This window comes from Varroa jacobsoni, unplaced genomic scaffold, assembly GCF_002532875.2.
Source record: "Varroa jacobsoni isolate VJ856 unplaced genomic scaffold, vjacob_1.0 scaffold_376, whole genome shotgun sequence".
NCBI lineage: Eukaryota > Metazoa > Arthropoda > Arachnida > Mesostigmata > Varroidae > Varroa > Varroa jacobsoni.
In genome coordinates this window covers 230,886-246,854 of record NW_019213278.1, presented here as the reverse complement: position 1 = coordinate 246,854, position 15,969 = coordinate 230,886, and the positions used below count along the sequence as shown (strand labels likewise).

The following is a 15,969-nucleotide window of genomic DNA, read 5'->3' as shown; positions in this document are numbered from 1 at the left end:
TGTACCGACAGGACGCTGCCATATCCAACACGGCAAGCCTCAACAGCTTCTAACTGGTCGCCACGCGTTTTGGCTTTGTCACACGATGGTGAATGCGACCTGCAACGATTGAGACGGCAGCAGCAGTAATAACAATAGAAGCGTAAAAGCCCGATATGGCAACTGTCGCTAAGTAGAGCCTTCCCTCTCTCTTTACTGTACACGAACCGTAATTGGACCTGAAGGAGACAGGCCGAACGTTCTTTCCCAAATTCGACCGGTCGCTAGCGGCATGAAAGAGTCCGTTTGACGACATGACAACGCTTAAACGGCAACGAAGTCTGCAGTCAGCCCATAGATACAACAAGTTTCAGCTCACTGCTACTTGGTGCTCTTACCTCGCGCGATTTCTATATAATAATATGATAGTTTACTGAACAACAGTAACTTATCGTTAATTATCGACATGTAAAGATGTTATGGTCACCCGTAACGCTTATTGACCGCGCTAGATGCTGTCGCATAAAAAGACGGCATTTGGTTCTTTCGATAGGAATTAAATATTTTAGGAAACAATCGTTCAGTTTTTAATCCTTACGTTTTTTTTTCTCTGACGAGCGTTAACGAACCCGATTTCTGGCGTACAATGAGGTACAAGCTAAGGCCAAAGTAACCCCTAATATTATCTGTTAACAGCTATAGAACTGCAGTAGATTTTCAGAAGTAGATATTTTTATTGGTTGTTTTAATTCCCTTACTCTTATTGAGCTAGTAATATTTCTATAGTTAGGTATGTACACAGTTCGTTCTATAGGAGACTTATTCCAAGTCTCATTGTTTACATGTTGAATATTATTTGAATCTACAGATGTATATTTCATCACAGTTGGTGGCTGTTTTTTCCAGCTGGATGTAACCAGACTTGATAGCTGCTATGAACGCTGTTTCCAGTAATTTCCGCGGATCATGCGTGTATGTACACGTATAAAATTATATGGGATAATTACCTTATAATACGCAACAACATTAATTATTATAAAAATGTCATTATTACTTCTATTCAGTTTAAGATGTCATTCAGTTTCTTTGGTTGAGTTCAATGCGTTTAATTTTTAGATTAAAAACCCTAACTACATATTAAAGTATGATTTACCACCACAAAGCCCAAACTCTACCTTATTTAGAAAACAAATTACATTTACACGGTAGTGTTTAGCGTTTGAAAACAAGTTGTTTCAATTATATTTTCACTATAGTATTTTTTTCTTGGTAGTTAAAATAGAAGTCAGAAAACCTGAGAAAACCTTATCAGCAACACAAACGACTCCCTCTTTATGAGGTTTCCTCGATTCGTCGTCATGACTTTTTCTGAAATAAGCCTTGAAGTACAAGCAAATATGAAAATGAATTATCTACTGAAAGATACATCTGCGGTGCTATGCGCAAATTCGGTTTGGAAACTCAATGACAAGTACGAATAGAGCATGTCCTTTTTATGCGTATGTAACTATAAAAAAAAAACAAGGTAGAAAATTTTCATTTAGAACAACATTTCAAATCGTACTCTATCAATATGCTTGCAGCTGAAACGTAGATCGGTCAGGTTCTAATTGTTGGGGGGTCGAAATTGTTGATTCAACGTATCGTCCACCTGACGTTCGAAAGATTTACACAAGGTAAGTGAAATAATCTTATTAGACAGGCAGCATAATTCAGATTCAGTTAAATAAATATAATATTGCTATGTAATGATAAGGTCGTGTTAGCACGAACAGAGCTGTCATACAGCAGGTAGTAAAATAACTTATATACATACATATCCAATTAACATGCATAGATAAAGTTACTAAGTTCATTTACGGGGCTTCGGCAAGTTCACATTCAGACTAATTTCGAATGCGATGTAAAGCGCGATGTATTAAATTTTCCCGCCATGCACGAGTTTGTTTACATTAGCCACTTAATTATGTCTGTTTATTTTTCCTTCAAACGATTTCTAATACTGCTCTAGTATTGCTGGTGTTATATAAGTTCTTTTCCTCATAAGCCTGTAAACAGTATATTACTTGATCAGTGTATTATTACATCGCTGTCATTGAGGTGAACTGCTGAGGGCAGCTCGGAAAAGCGAGTTTGCCAATATTCCTGCATCAGGTGAACGTTGTTACACATTTAACAGACGTTATTAAGCTAATTATTATGTTTACACAATTTATATGGGGAATAGTGAGCTTTTATTAACATGTTTGACATTTGTTTGTTTCGCTTATCACCACATCAAAGGCTGCATTGAAACAAGCATACTAGGAAAGTTGCCGAACCTACCATAACGATAAGATCAATTGTAACTTGGATTTACTTGTAATTTACCTAAAAATGCAAGGATTTAAAAAGGCTATATTTTTGCCATTCTATTATTGTAATGAAAATTAATTGTTAATTCGATAAGCGTGATGTTTATGTGGGCGCATGCAGTAACTAGTATTCAGAACTACTTCACTCGTTGGTTGGATTTAACCAGTCCAAATAGACATAGCTCCGCGTATTCGTCGAGTGTCTAATCGTTGACCCTACCTTACCCTTTTTCTTCTACGTAACCCGCCACTTACTGTTTATTTATGACTATAGAGATTCAGCTTTAGGTTGACGAATTTCTTCAATATACCCTGATAATATTAAGCGTTTTAAACTATACCAAACATGAGTTCGATATCAAAAAAAAGCCGCTACTGCCCTTATTCAGCAAGCTTTATTTAGCATCTAGAGACGGGATTATTGAAAACACTTGCAATTAATATTTTAACTTGAATTAATTCACTTCGTTCTCTTTCCGCACATTAGATCTAATTTTTTTTTGCATAGACTTTTCCTTTTTTTAAATTCGTTACACACCAAATATCATAAAATTGTTAACTCAAATATTATCCTTCCAGCTATATGGTGTTGTCCAGCAGAGGTGTCACCAAAGTAGAAAATGAGAATGATAAAAGGAAGTAGTGACTAAAAACAAGGCGCCACGAATTCTGACAAAGGATACATTTACTGAATAGTCGCTGTAGAAAAGAATGCCTTTGAAGAACTGTTATGGAAAAGGTTGCGTTTGCCTCGTCTATTAGGTCGTTTTCGTTAGCTAGTTTCGTCTATCAGATGTAACTGAGCTTCTTATTGATGGCCCTGCTTTCCCGAACGTTTCGCAGGTATAAAACCCCTCCAGCTTTACCAAATGTGATTTATAGACTTTTTCGGTGGAGATTTATCTCGGTTCTAGACTTGAGCGTCTTTCTATTTTTTTTTCTGCTCCGTGTCAATGATAGAAACATTGCTTTCCGTCGCCTATAAGAATTTTACGCAGAAACCTATCACTGTGGCTACGTGCAATTTGTTCATATTGTCCACTTAGTTTGTGGGACATATTGGCTTCTTAATTTAAATTCAATTTAATGGATTCAAGATATCTGACGGTAGTCAAACATTCGCTGCATAAATATAGAAACTTCTTTCGAAGCATCCGGTTCTTGAAACCTAAACTCGATATGAAACGTGTTTTCAATAGAAAAAATTTATCACGGGTCGCGCCTTCGGACAGTGTATCAAAAATAAATAACCCGTATATGAGTAGAAAGAAAAACGAGCCGTGCTTTGTTTTACCGAATATCATTTTCATAAAATGAAAAAATTTCAGATGGGCAGAAGTGTTTTTAGACTCCTTTCTAAAGGATCATCAATTAAAAGTCAATGTAGTTCATTGCAACTTGACGCATATTTAACAATCGTCGCGCGTTCTTCATACGCTGATACATCAAATAATATCAATATATATATTCTTCGCTATTTATCGGGCATATGAAATGATGTCAAAGGTTGCCCTTCGTTGAGGCTGACCGCATTAGAAAATGTCGAACTTTAGTTAGCCTCTGGTTATTATCTTTAGTTATGTTTGGAGTTTTGGGAGCCTGTTTGCTTTTAGTATTCCTATTTAATATATATAATAATGCGACCATCTGGCAATGCTTCGGCCGATAGCACTGGTTGATTCATTCCGACTCCTCCGCATTTCTTCAGCCTAATAGTATTTTCCGCGTCATTTATTATGCGGCTTATCGAGCAGACAACATTTGATTAACAATTGAAATCAACACTTTCGAACTGAGATTCGAAACAGATCCAGATACGCAGACATAATTGGCAATATCACCATGTCTCCTAGCTACTGTTGATTTTCTTCTAATGAGTGAAATTATATGGTGGAGTATGCCAATTTTTTGTGTGCCACTTTTCGAATTTCCCTAAATATAATAAACCTAAGATCGCTTTCATTACGTTAATCACAATATTGAACTAACATATGAGTCGCTACGGACCCCGGTACGCGGCATCGGAAAACCTCTTTCATATATGAAATCGATGAGACCTAGACGTCATACCGGCGTAAGCTGGTATCCTTTAATATACAAATGAAACTCGATTTCGGGGTGTGCGTATGTGTGCAAATCTATCCATCCGCGTAAAATAAACTATGTACATTCGTTCCCGAGTATTTGATTTATGTAGGAATTGTAAGAGTGGGTCGTTGGGCTCCTGGCCGTGGCGTATGCTATGCTTTGATCCGACGATATGCTCAAACATTTTCAAAAATAATAACTTTCCAGTAACTATTTATTACATATAACAAAATATTGATTAGTGCAACTATAACTACTCTAGGATAACAGTGGACTCGTTCTAAAACATTCACCACATCAAATTGATCAAATCACTGAACCCTAAATAACGGGTAGCATACTCGAGAGGAACATGCGTTGTTAAAGTTGCGAAAGGGATTCATTGCAATGGAAAAACGATTTGAATAAAGTCGAAAACGAAGTAAAGAAAGTACAAGATAACGGAATAACTGGATAATGACCAGTGTATAGATTCGTAACCGGGTAGAAGTTTAAGGTGAGTTGGGTCTTCGATATATAAGCCAATTGCGGGCTGACACTGCGATGCATACCAGGAATGACATGCTGACCGCAATGAGGGGGTAAGTTATGTGTTTATTTAAAAAAACCAAATTAATGCCAATATGTGTGCAAGAGAGGTATTTCATAACACGAAAGGTTCTACATTGTTAATCACCTAACTGTATAGAAGAAAGCATAGAACATAGTTTAATAAAGTATCTTATTTAGGATTTTTAGGGAATAAAAAGACATAATTCAAGCTTTTCATTGCCTATAAACGGGTCTATTGAAACCCATTGTTGGAGGCTTTAAATTTCTGTATATTTATTAGGTTAAAAAGTTTATAAAGAAACTGTGTAAGTTTCACGGCCTATCGTCACCATTTGGTACCGTTACTTCGATCAAAAGAAAAGACCTGTCGGGGTTTTCATTATTCAAACAGTACTTTTATGCTACTTGAGACTGTCTAGAAAAACGTTTTGCGAATAGTAGTCAGCGTTCTACTGACAATCGAGGTTGATAACATTATTGTCTATTTATACATAATAAAGTACCAATAATGCTAAATTAGCTAGTATCGTTATCTTACGTACTTTAGTAACTGCATTTCTTTATGCACGTGTTCGCTCTATGCACATCTGAGTGGGACTCGTCTTACCGATTTTAGGTAAATAACGTGTTCTGCTCGAAAAATACGTTCTTACTTCGAATGACAGGGCTCTTTTCAGAGCAGATCTACCACCAAGTGCTCTTTAAATGTTTGCGTTGTTATTGCTAAGCACTTATTCATGAAAACAGCTTCAAGGTTAGGAAAACTCCTACATACCAATGGCAAGGGTTGGACAACCGGAAACGACGCTGTCTACGTCGTGTCTTTTAACAGAAGAACGTTAGTTTCGGAAATGAGTATCATAAAATCTCAGTACCTCTTCGGAGAATTGGATCCGAAATTCAGGTCTACATATTTGTTGATTTATATTATATAAATTTACGAAATTTATGAAAGAACCTACAGATATTTAAGAACTATGATCAAAATGAAGACCTTGATTAGAGTGATCATTTCCACACGTTAAGAAGCCTATGATCGGTAGCTATAAACATGATTGCTTCGCTGTAACGATCTCTGTGAAGTGTGAGAGCTTGTTAAGACAAGATTCTCAAAATTTTAAGACAAGATAAAGTGAAGTTCATAGCTGTAGTGGGTTACGAAGTACATATTTAAGACCTCTATAATCCTCGGATGAGGAAACGTGTCTGTCCAAATTATAAAGGCCGACTGTGTTTTCTTTAAGTGATCCTCTCGTGCTAACTCTCAAGCGCTCAAAAGGCCCCACACCAGTAGAATACTGATAATGCTGTATAATAAAGCCATGCAATAGTAGCTGAATATATAGAGATGGAAATAGTTCAGTAATGCAAACAAGATGCTCAGAGGACAAAAGTAAAGTGCCAATTAATTTAATGTTGAATTATATGAAAGATCAGTTAGATAAAATTCGAATAGACTCGTTAGGATACAAACGAAACAGCTTTCAGGAGGACTCAACAACCGGTTATCTCGCGGAAGCTCCAGTTCTGAGGCAATTAGTCAAACGTGACTAGAACAGAGTACGGGATCGTGAAGAAGTCAATAACATCTAACCGTAAAGTTATCGAACCCGAAATAGAGTTAGTTCAATCTATCTGGAATACAGGTACAGGCGTTAATGAAGTGCTGGCAAATACGAAATAAATTGTGCAATCTTGAGGGCCGAAGTCATTATTCCAATATGCGGCATCTCAGATCTCTAACAGCGTGTAATACGATCGCTACCCTTCTATTTCAGTGTTGAAATACAGCATGTAAAAATATTTGTTTGATCAATGCGGCTGTATTTTGCGCAGAAAAATCGACTGTGTGTCATTTACGTCCAAACTGTTGTTTTTTTGCTATGTGCATATACATGCTATATACATCCTCTCTTACAAATAATTATGCTCGGCCAACTTGTTATTATCCGCATTCCGCCACCCGTGCCCGCCATGATACTAAACACAGGTGGTGTTCGTATTTTTCCTTCTCATTGAATTTGAGGCAATGTCTATACGCAGTCCTTGAGGAAATGGATGGTATCGCATTGTGGTTGGTATATGTAAAATTCAGAGTTACGTGACCTGCGTTTTCAACTACGTCAGGTGAAACTTTGGCCACTGTGTGTAGAATTGTAATTTCACCGTAGTGGACAACCACAACTTACTTGACTACACTTCGTTAACAATTAGCGGCACATGGTACATAGGTTCCCAAATATTAGTTCTTTTATTGAATATAGACTCAAAAATAACTTCCTGGAGGCCACGTTTGCAATATTTTCGTAGTTATCTTTATAGAGATCAGGATAAGAGTATTTAAGAATTGACTACGTCGCCTGATAATGGCAGTCGATAAGGATATATGTCTATTGATTTAGAAAGTGACGTCACATTGTCCGTTACCTCTCGCCTTATTGATGCGCCGAAGTTTAACGATATGAATTAAACAATTTTAAGCATTTCAAAATGTGTTTGCTCCAAAAATCCCTCGTGTTTTTTCTATATGCGTAAACTACACAAACTCTGCCCTGGGCGCATTAGGTTACCAATCGCTCCAGCAAGGCCCGTTTTTGCTCTCTCCTCACGATGTGTCTTATCGGTCTATGCCCTTAAGCCCTCGAAGGTGGCTCACTTTTTTCGTTCGCTGATCTCGATTGCCAATGGCTGGGTCAGAGCCTAGACTATAAGCCTCTTTTAACCTGAAGGGCTCTCCTGGATTGCCTCAAAAAATCTCATCACTCGGAATATTCAAGATTTCTATTAGAAAATACATCCTTTGTGGTACGTCAGGACTTAGCTGTTCCCGGTCCGCTCTAAGTCCTGCACTGTTGCTAGTTTGTTTAATGCTAAGTAGGTAGGAATGGACGCAGCAGTTTTATTTATTTGCTTTACCAATATCTTTTAATGGAGCTTAGATATCTGAACAAGTGTGTATAGGTGGTGGCATGCCAAACGGGCAAGTGTTCTAACAGATCTGTTAGAATTATTTCTATTGTTATTATATTATATCTATACTACTATGCTAAAGAACAGCAAGGGCTGGCATTCGACGCATTCACGCCTACCGAGCGGGTTAAAAAATACGTACAAAGAAAAGGCGAAGAGCAAGCGTTAGGGTGGCCGATCAGATGCTTTCAGGCGCATGGACATGCTTGCAAAGGATGCCTTGTGCCTTCAACGCGCCTGTGAGACAAACGATTACTCGTGAAAGTTTTAAGGAGCAACTAAACGATTCCTTCCTATCGGGGAAAAGCAGGTTGTCTAGGATTCTTATCACGATCGAAGAATCTGGGACTGCTAAATAGGGTTTAACCTGTCATTCAGTGTCTCTCGACTAACGCCCGAAAGACAGCAAAATAGGCTACTCTCACGAATTTTGCCACAGCAGCAAAAATCGATTCCTGTTCCGAGTTTGTCTATATGCCTGGCATTCGCATCGGGAAACGCACTCAGCAATGAGTAAACTCCGTGGGCTGCTACTATATGAAGAAAAGACATGTAAATCCAGCGCAACGAGTGCTTCCGTAAATAGGCAAGCACATGGTATTTTCTGCCTGTCACAAAAGCCATCGAACCTCAGAGAAGAGCGCTTGTCGTATCATGCGTGACATATCTCGAAGAGTAGTTGGATCCAGAACCCAGCAATATTTGTAGTTACAACAATAGGGAAGCCTTCCGCGGACGCATGCAGAGCCACCAACAAACAAACACATTCCTTCAATGAGATGAGCGTAAATTTAATGCGCAGCTAGTTGCTGCATGTAGGCAGGGATAGTCGTGTGGCATCCAAGGTGCAGGGGTCTCGTAACTAAGGGGGTTGTCGACGGCTCAAATGGCAGCTCGCAGCGACTGTTTAGGCGGATCCGTATAGTTAACCCGATGCCCCTTTATCTGGAGGATAAACCGAACGACACAAATAGGAATTAGATTCGATATATATATGTGCCGATTTAGTATGCTGCATCATTCGACTGTGATAATTAACTAACCTTTCTTGTGTAAGATATGTTACCCTGACGTTATCTACATTGAGAAAATCAATCTTATTCAAACTTACTGTGTTTATGATTCTCAGACATTAAGATTCACCAACATTGTATCTGTAGCCTTAAAAGGTTTTTATTCGATGTCAACGGTATCGCATGAGTATTATCTCCATATCACGTGACATTGGGCGCTTCAAGTCAATTACAACATCAGATAAGTATGCAGCATAGAACATACTTTTTCTGGTACTATTAGATAGAAGGCCACGTGTCTATTTAATGTGAAGCGGAAACGCAAAACATTATAATATACTTAACGTAAACGACAATGCTAGCGCAGATGTTACCATGTTATATCGTCAACAATCCTTGCATACAGAGCTCAGTCTGTATTCTCTTTTCCTCGTCTTCGGCGTTCGTGAGACCCCCACAAGTTTTGAAAACGATCTAGCAGCAACGACTTTATGAGGCACTACGTCATTCCAAGCGGTTGTTCGGTAGCCTGGGTCCCATCACCCTCCCATTCTAAAATCTTAGAGTTTCATTCTCTCGGTTTACCCACGTACCTGCGTCATCATTCGGCGACGTTTTTCATCCACGCGATGACTTCAAAACCATCATCATCATCCTTCCTTGCCCCTTACCCGCTGCTGGATAGACTACTTCTCGTTCCCTAGCTTGTCTATAGTGTACGAAGCGTACATGGAGCTCATTGTTGTGCTCCTTGTAGTTCCGGCAGTAGCAGAAGCACATGTGTAGTGGCTGATGCCGACTGAACGATAGACCAGGTTTATGTAGCCCTGGCTGTATGAATCCTTCCTGGCCGGCGACCGATCATATACATATCAGTGCATAAAACATTACCAAAGAGCAAAAAATTCGAACAGTTCTCCTAGTCACTGACTCAGCTTACGCACGCAGACGATGACTTACCAACAAGTGGCGAATACAACTAAAGCCTTAAGAAATTCTACTTTGTATTCGCGCATATTGCTTTACCAGTTTGCCACGTGTATCCGACAGGGATTTTTGCATTTGGCAGATTATACCATTGGAAGATAGGCGCATAAATACGCGTCGAATCCTTGTATCCCTTTCTTTTTTCTCTGGTGCATCTGCCTGTGCAGTACTACCGAAGAGCCAAAATTAATCATGGGTAAGAGTTGTGCCTCAAACTGCTTAAGTAACTTTGTTTGATTCTAGAAGTTTCAAAATGTTTGACAATTTAAACATTATCCGCGATCTACTACTTGGCGGCTGTTTCGACGCAGGTTAAGTTTTGGCTGGACCTGTCTGAAGGCCATCCTTGAAGTTTCGCAGTAATAAAACATTGTCGTATAGATGCACCGCCATACAAATGTTTGGATAGCGTGTTATGGGACACTGTAGAATCCTGCGGCTTATTGGGTACAGTAGGTTCTTGCCCGAATGCTGCTGCTCCTGTAACCTCTCTTATGAGTGCGGGCCCATACCGCTTGCCACACCTCCTGCCACCGCTTGGCGTCCAGTGGCTAGAGTTTTACAGGGAAGCTGTGTGCCTCGATACCCAATAGGCCGTTCGACATTCCCAGACATTGATGGTTAGCTAGTCAGGCACCTCTAACCAATCCTTGGATGGTATGCAGTCAAGACGTTTGGCCTCAAACGTTTGCAAACGGATTGCTTCCTTTCTCGTTTTATTTTTGTCGCTTCCATTCCAGTAGAGTGTTCAGTTTACGTGGCACCGCAAATGTGGCTGGGCTTATACACATGTTTCCTATACAACTACGGTCGTATTTATGGTTAGACCACGCCTGCAATAACAACAACTCATTCATGAGCGTTGTTGACGTCTGTGTACTAGCGGTGACCTAAAGGAGTGAGTGCGTGATCGGAATTTTATTGAATTTTACAGTGATTATTCTATGGAATAAACGCAAATATAGTTATCGTTGATTTTTACTGCCTACGTCTTGGAAGGCCAATTTTGGAAAAGGAGCCAGCCCTTTACTGATCGGTAAGTTTTGCCCTCGTTGAGCAGAGTTTCTTTTCCCTTGGCCGTTTTCTTCGCACCAGAGGCAAAGTGAAGTGAAGCGGAAGGTCGCAAAGGCTCTGTCGTCGCCATTTCAAATCAACAACGCCGATAGATCGAGTAAGTCGCCACTGGGGTTCGCCACGAGGAGACCGAGTAAGTAGCCGGCCCGCCGCTCGCAGACCGATGTATGTTGGGTGGTTATTTGGGTGGACAAGCAGAATTAGATGGAAAATGAAGATGAACATTATCTAAACTGCAACTGGGCCGATTCCTATTCGAATGTACGGCAACCTAGCAGTATCGATACATAAAGGTACATTGAGTACTTGTGTTAGTTTGCGCGCTGGCTTCGGACGAAGTAGACCTAGTTGCTTTTGCCGTAAGGGCTATTGCTTGGTTGATGTTGACGGCTGTTGGCTTTATCCTATATTGTCCTCAGTAAACTCTGTGCCAGATTGTTTGAAACGCGAAGGGGTCTGCTAGTAACGCGGGAACTGCACAGCTTGGATATTGGTACCATACACCAGCGGCCTTTGCCAGCATGCAGCGTTCCTGCAACTAGCATCGGTAATCGATAGTATGAATACGTAGCAGTCTAATTCTCCAATTCCTGCAGTAAGTAACGGCTTCTATCTGCTATACAGCTGATACTAGAAGATAATCTTGTCATTTGATTTTGCATATCGGTCCTGCATAGCCGTCCTGAATTATGTAGTACTGAACTAACCTTTCAAGGAACTTGCCTGCGCCCTACTTTATCCCAACTAATCGTCGACCCGTCAGCTCCTTCTATGGCAGCTCATCTGCGCATGATGCCTAGAAATAGTGCTTTGGACCGATGACTGATACCACCCAGCCCGTAAGAAAGATCTAGATGCTCACTACTTATAGCATTACTATCACTAGCCGTATTATGAACCCTACTATGGATGTAACTGTGAGTGCATCTGTAACGCTTTCTAATCGATTTCCAACTTCTTTTTCCTTTTCGGCTTTTTTGTTGCAGGCCGAGACACATACCTTGATGGTAAGAATAAGGCAAATTAAACGATCAGAATGGTGACTGCGCCACCAAGTTTAATCATAAATCCCATGAGTAAAACAAGACACACGTCAAAAGTGAATTCTAATTGTTTTGTCCTGATATAACTATCGACTGCTACAGCGAAATCAGGCTATAGAAGTTTACTACAGTACATTTTTATGCGCGGAAAATGGGTGTGGGGTATTAAAAGCGTGGGTTTCGCGTAGACTGGGCTGAAGTAGACAGATTATGAGAAAAATTTCACATTGTTCGGATCCAGTCTAACGCGGCCGTTCGCATTGTTGCTTTAAAGCTTTTCATTAGTTGTGAATCAACGTGAAATTTCCAATCAATTTGTAGTAGGTACAAGTGTCAAAAGTAGTTTTTTCAATGGAACGTAGGTGGTGATAAGAGATTTCTCATCATAAAACCAGCCCTGATTTCTCTCTAGCAATGTAGAATAGCCTTTCCTGAAGCCAATTGAACAGGAAATCTACAGTTTTATAGGTGTAGTCGTCAGGGCTTTTCCTAAAGGTTATTGTTCTGTAGTTTTGTTGCTTGTGTACAATTGTCTCAAAAAGTTGGAGAGATTAATAACGTGCTCACCTGTTCTATTCCATAGAACTTTGCTCTGTGCATAAAAAGAAGTTATAGTTAACTAATCCAACTTGTACCATAAACACAAAACAGGGTTACAAACATAGCCTATCCTAGGCCAGCATGCACCTTATTAAAGAAAGTTCGTATAAAACAAGGTAAAGTAATCCTATCGTGGCAGTGAATATTTTTAATGAGTTAGAGTAAGAATGTTAAACAATAGTGTTCATTGTGCATCATCATAAAAAATTGTATAATTTTAGCAAATTGTGTAAAACGTTTTTACAGTTGATGACCGCTAATTATTTCTACGCTAAAACATTAACGTAATTAATTAGCACTCATAACAGAATAGAGTTCGCATTCTAATAGAGATCCATAATTAAAAAAAAGTATGTCGTGATGCCAATAATTTTTTTCATAGTTTTTCAAAAATTCTACATAATTGTCCATTAATAGGTTCGCTTAGATTTACATTACCCCGCAAAATCGCTTTTTTACTCTTACATACAATTTATAATGGCTTCTATCGCTGTGTCAACATCAAGAAAAGCTTAACGATAGTGCAGGCAGCAATGAGCATGACCTAGGAATGGTCAGACCTAATGAAGTGACAAGAGGCTAGAGCGTCTCTTTATATACGTCGGTCGCGTAAACGGGCCAAACGACACGCTGGGAAACGTAGCGAGGGTCCGCAAAAATAATAAATAACCACGAAGGAGTTAAGAGAATTCTGCAACTTCTTGGCTCCTCTTTGCTGTCATACTGTATTCGCTTCTACACGCAGCTGATAAACGTGCTTATGGCAGAATTGTATCAATAACTGTATTAGTTGAGTGATTGCGTCGTGTTGGCCAGAATCAGACAACCGCCGCTGCGTGGAGCCGGTGTCGAATCTGGTGAAAAAGCAAGGGACGCTAAGATACTTGGAACTGTTGCGTGTCTTCTTTCTATCAATTGGCGGACTTTTGACTGGCTCCATAACCTATACGTGCTGTATGCTCACGTTTTGTGCGCCCTCGCTATGCCCCTATCGTGCCTTTTTGTCATCGTTGGTCCTTTAGGGTTTTCCAGCTTGTCAACAGCAATGCTTTTCTCCATTTCTTTTCTTATTGATTCTTTCTCGTGTTTGCCTTCGCCTGGACATGTGGATGCTTATAGGAAAAAAACAAAAGCCCTTATATCCCTTACTGCTGAATTCCGGTAAGCGGCGTAAGGGAACCGCTAATCGACGCAACTATGAGAAGCAGTCAGAAACCCGGTGCAGCTCAGCTCATGGAGATATATCGTTTTCAGGTAGCGAAGGTCGAGGTGGTGGCTCACGGCTTGCCAGAGGAAGATTGTTGTAGGGTGCCTTTTCTCATTTGCTGCTGGTGCTCCTACTGCTGACCGAGTTTCTTCAGTTGATGCGCGACCCTAGTAGAAAAGAAGCAAAAGTGGTAATAGACCCCAAAGGAAACGCATCTTCGGTTAGATCCTTAGCGTCGGCCTTCGTGTTGACCTAATTAAGCCTGATTGCGGCGTAAGGCTTCGCAATGAGTGCAGGCAATGGTACAGGTCACGAAGGCAAGAACTAGCGTCACCCAGCTGCCACGGCGACTTTGGCGACGAATCAAAATGGGCGGTGTACTTTACCGCGATCGTGCTCTCTCCTTCCACTCATTCATCGTACCCAGACTCGGTCATAGCACGCCGCAGCCACAAAAGGAGCCACCAGCGGCTTTAAGGAGCTGTTGCCTGGCCGTTCGCGGTAACCGCGAACGATACTGGCAACGCCTGCCGCACTTGTGCCGCAATGGCGATAACGATGGCCGGCTGAAATCAGGTGAAGGGCAAGACAACGAGAATCGCAGTGGTCATCGGTAACGCCGACGTAAGGAAAGGCAGAAAAAAATGTATACATGAAAAACTGCAGGTACCTTTGACTTAGGAACAGAAAATGTTAAGGTTATCATGGTCTTCATTAACCGGGATTACTGTAATGTTGTGGCGAAAGTCATAAAACAAAAAAACTATACAAGCAAAGAAGAACAGCATAAAATTAGAAAAGCAGAGAAGGAAATTAAAAATTGAGAGGTATCTATAATATTGTATCAATCCCACGACTTGATTGCTCGATAAAAAAGCAATTAAACCTGAGATAAGAGGATAACATTGCATTTGAAAAACTACGGAATAGGCCTCCATTGACCTTACAGCTCATGGGTTTCATATGAATAAACGTTGTCTATTTTGTAATTTTTGTCTACACTATCCATTATCGAATAATTGTGTTTTCCTTATTAAATACGCAACAGTTATCCATAGGCAATTGATGTTCTCAAAGGAGCAAGTAAGGGGAAATCTTTGCTCGAGTCACATATGCATAATATCAGAGGGAAAAACCGTATAGTTATTATTATCATTTTTTTTTTGTGTTTAACGAGATTGTAAACCTCTACGTTCTAAATACGAAGTCATATTGCTCTTTAATTAAAGAATGGTCCTCATACTATTTTTTATTTTATGTGTTTTATTATTATTTCAAAACATTTTTTTCTTCCCGCGCAACGATTTCACAGTGATCACTGTCTACATCAAACGAACGCACCCATAACCAGATCTTTTATTATACAGACCCATAATATACATCACACATAAATAGTTATAGTGAGCTTGAGTGGTTGACTGTAATAAAGTTTGGATACGTCCATTTGAGACGTAACAATACAGTACCCACTTGACAAGCTTTATCTAGGTAAGACTTTATTTAATTTTATTGAATACAAATACGTTCCTAGGAAATAACGGCCATAAAAAAAAAAAAAAACTAACGTTAAGCGGGATATTTGCCTCGTTGCTTGTTATCGCTATTGAAGTTTATATCGTTATTATTTACGATTAGCGCATACTATTTGATTGGGTCCTAGTTGTCCTATAAAATGATGCGCGTAGAGACGATTAATAGGTGCTCTCTGGTCAGATTGAATATTTACTAACTGTATCTCAACATAGAGCTTTTCACCATGTGGTGCAAGGATGGCGATATTATTTATCAGTCTATCAAATTTTACCGATTTATTAACTTCGATCAAGCAAGCTGTTAAATTTTTTAGTAATAATTCCAACCTCACCGTAGACAGCGGACCAGACGCGCTTTAAATGTGAGGTAAGCCAACTTTTTTTTTGGCTGTAGACTATAAATGCAATCGAAATCAACAATCGAGATGTATTTTTCCTACTACTTTGCATAAACAGCTTCTCATCACGAAGATCCTGACGCCAGGGCTTATTCCCAGGAAATCAGAAAAATGTTTGTACATACATATAATGTTACTTACCGAAAATGGCGCGAGTTCCGAGTGGCTATTA

The 15,969-nt window shown here is 39.7% G+C and overlaps 1 long non-coding RNA gene across 2 annotated transcripts; it reads left to right on the top strand.

Annotated features, from left to right (window-relative positions):
• Positions 1 to 1,979: 1,979 nt before the first annotated feature.
• On the top strand, positions 1,980 to 14,886 carry LOC111259879 (uncharacterized). Of its 2 annotated transcripts, none has more exons than XR_015310777.1 (2): positions 1,980 to 2,133; positions 13,915 to 14,886. It is a non-coding gene; the product is annotated as an uncharacterized LOC111259879 (long non-coding RNA). The 2 variants fall into 2 exon arrangements; XR_002679884.2 differs by lacking the exon at positions 1,980 to 2,133 and adding an exon at positions 10,515 to 11,150.
• The last annotated feature ends 1,083 nt before the right edge of the window (positions 14,887 to 15,969 follow it).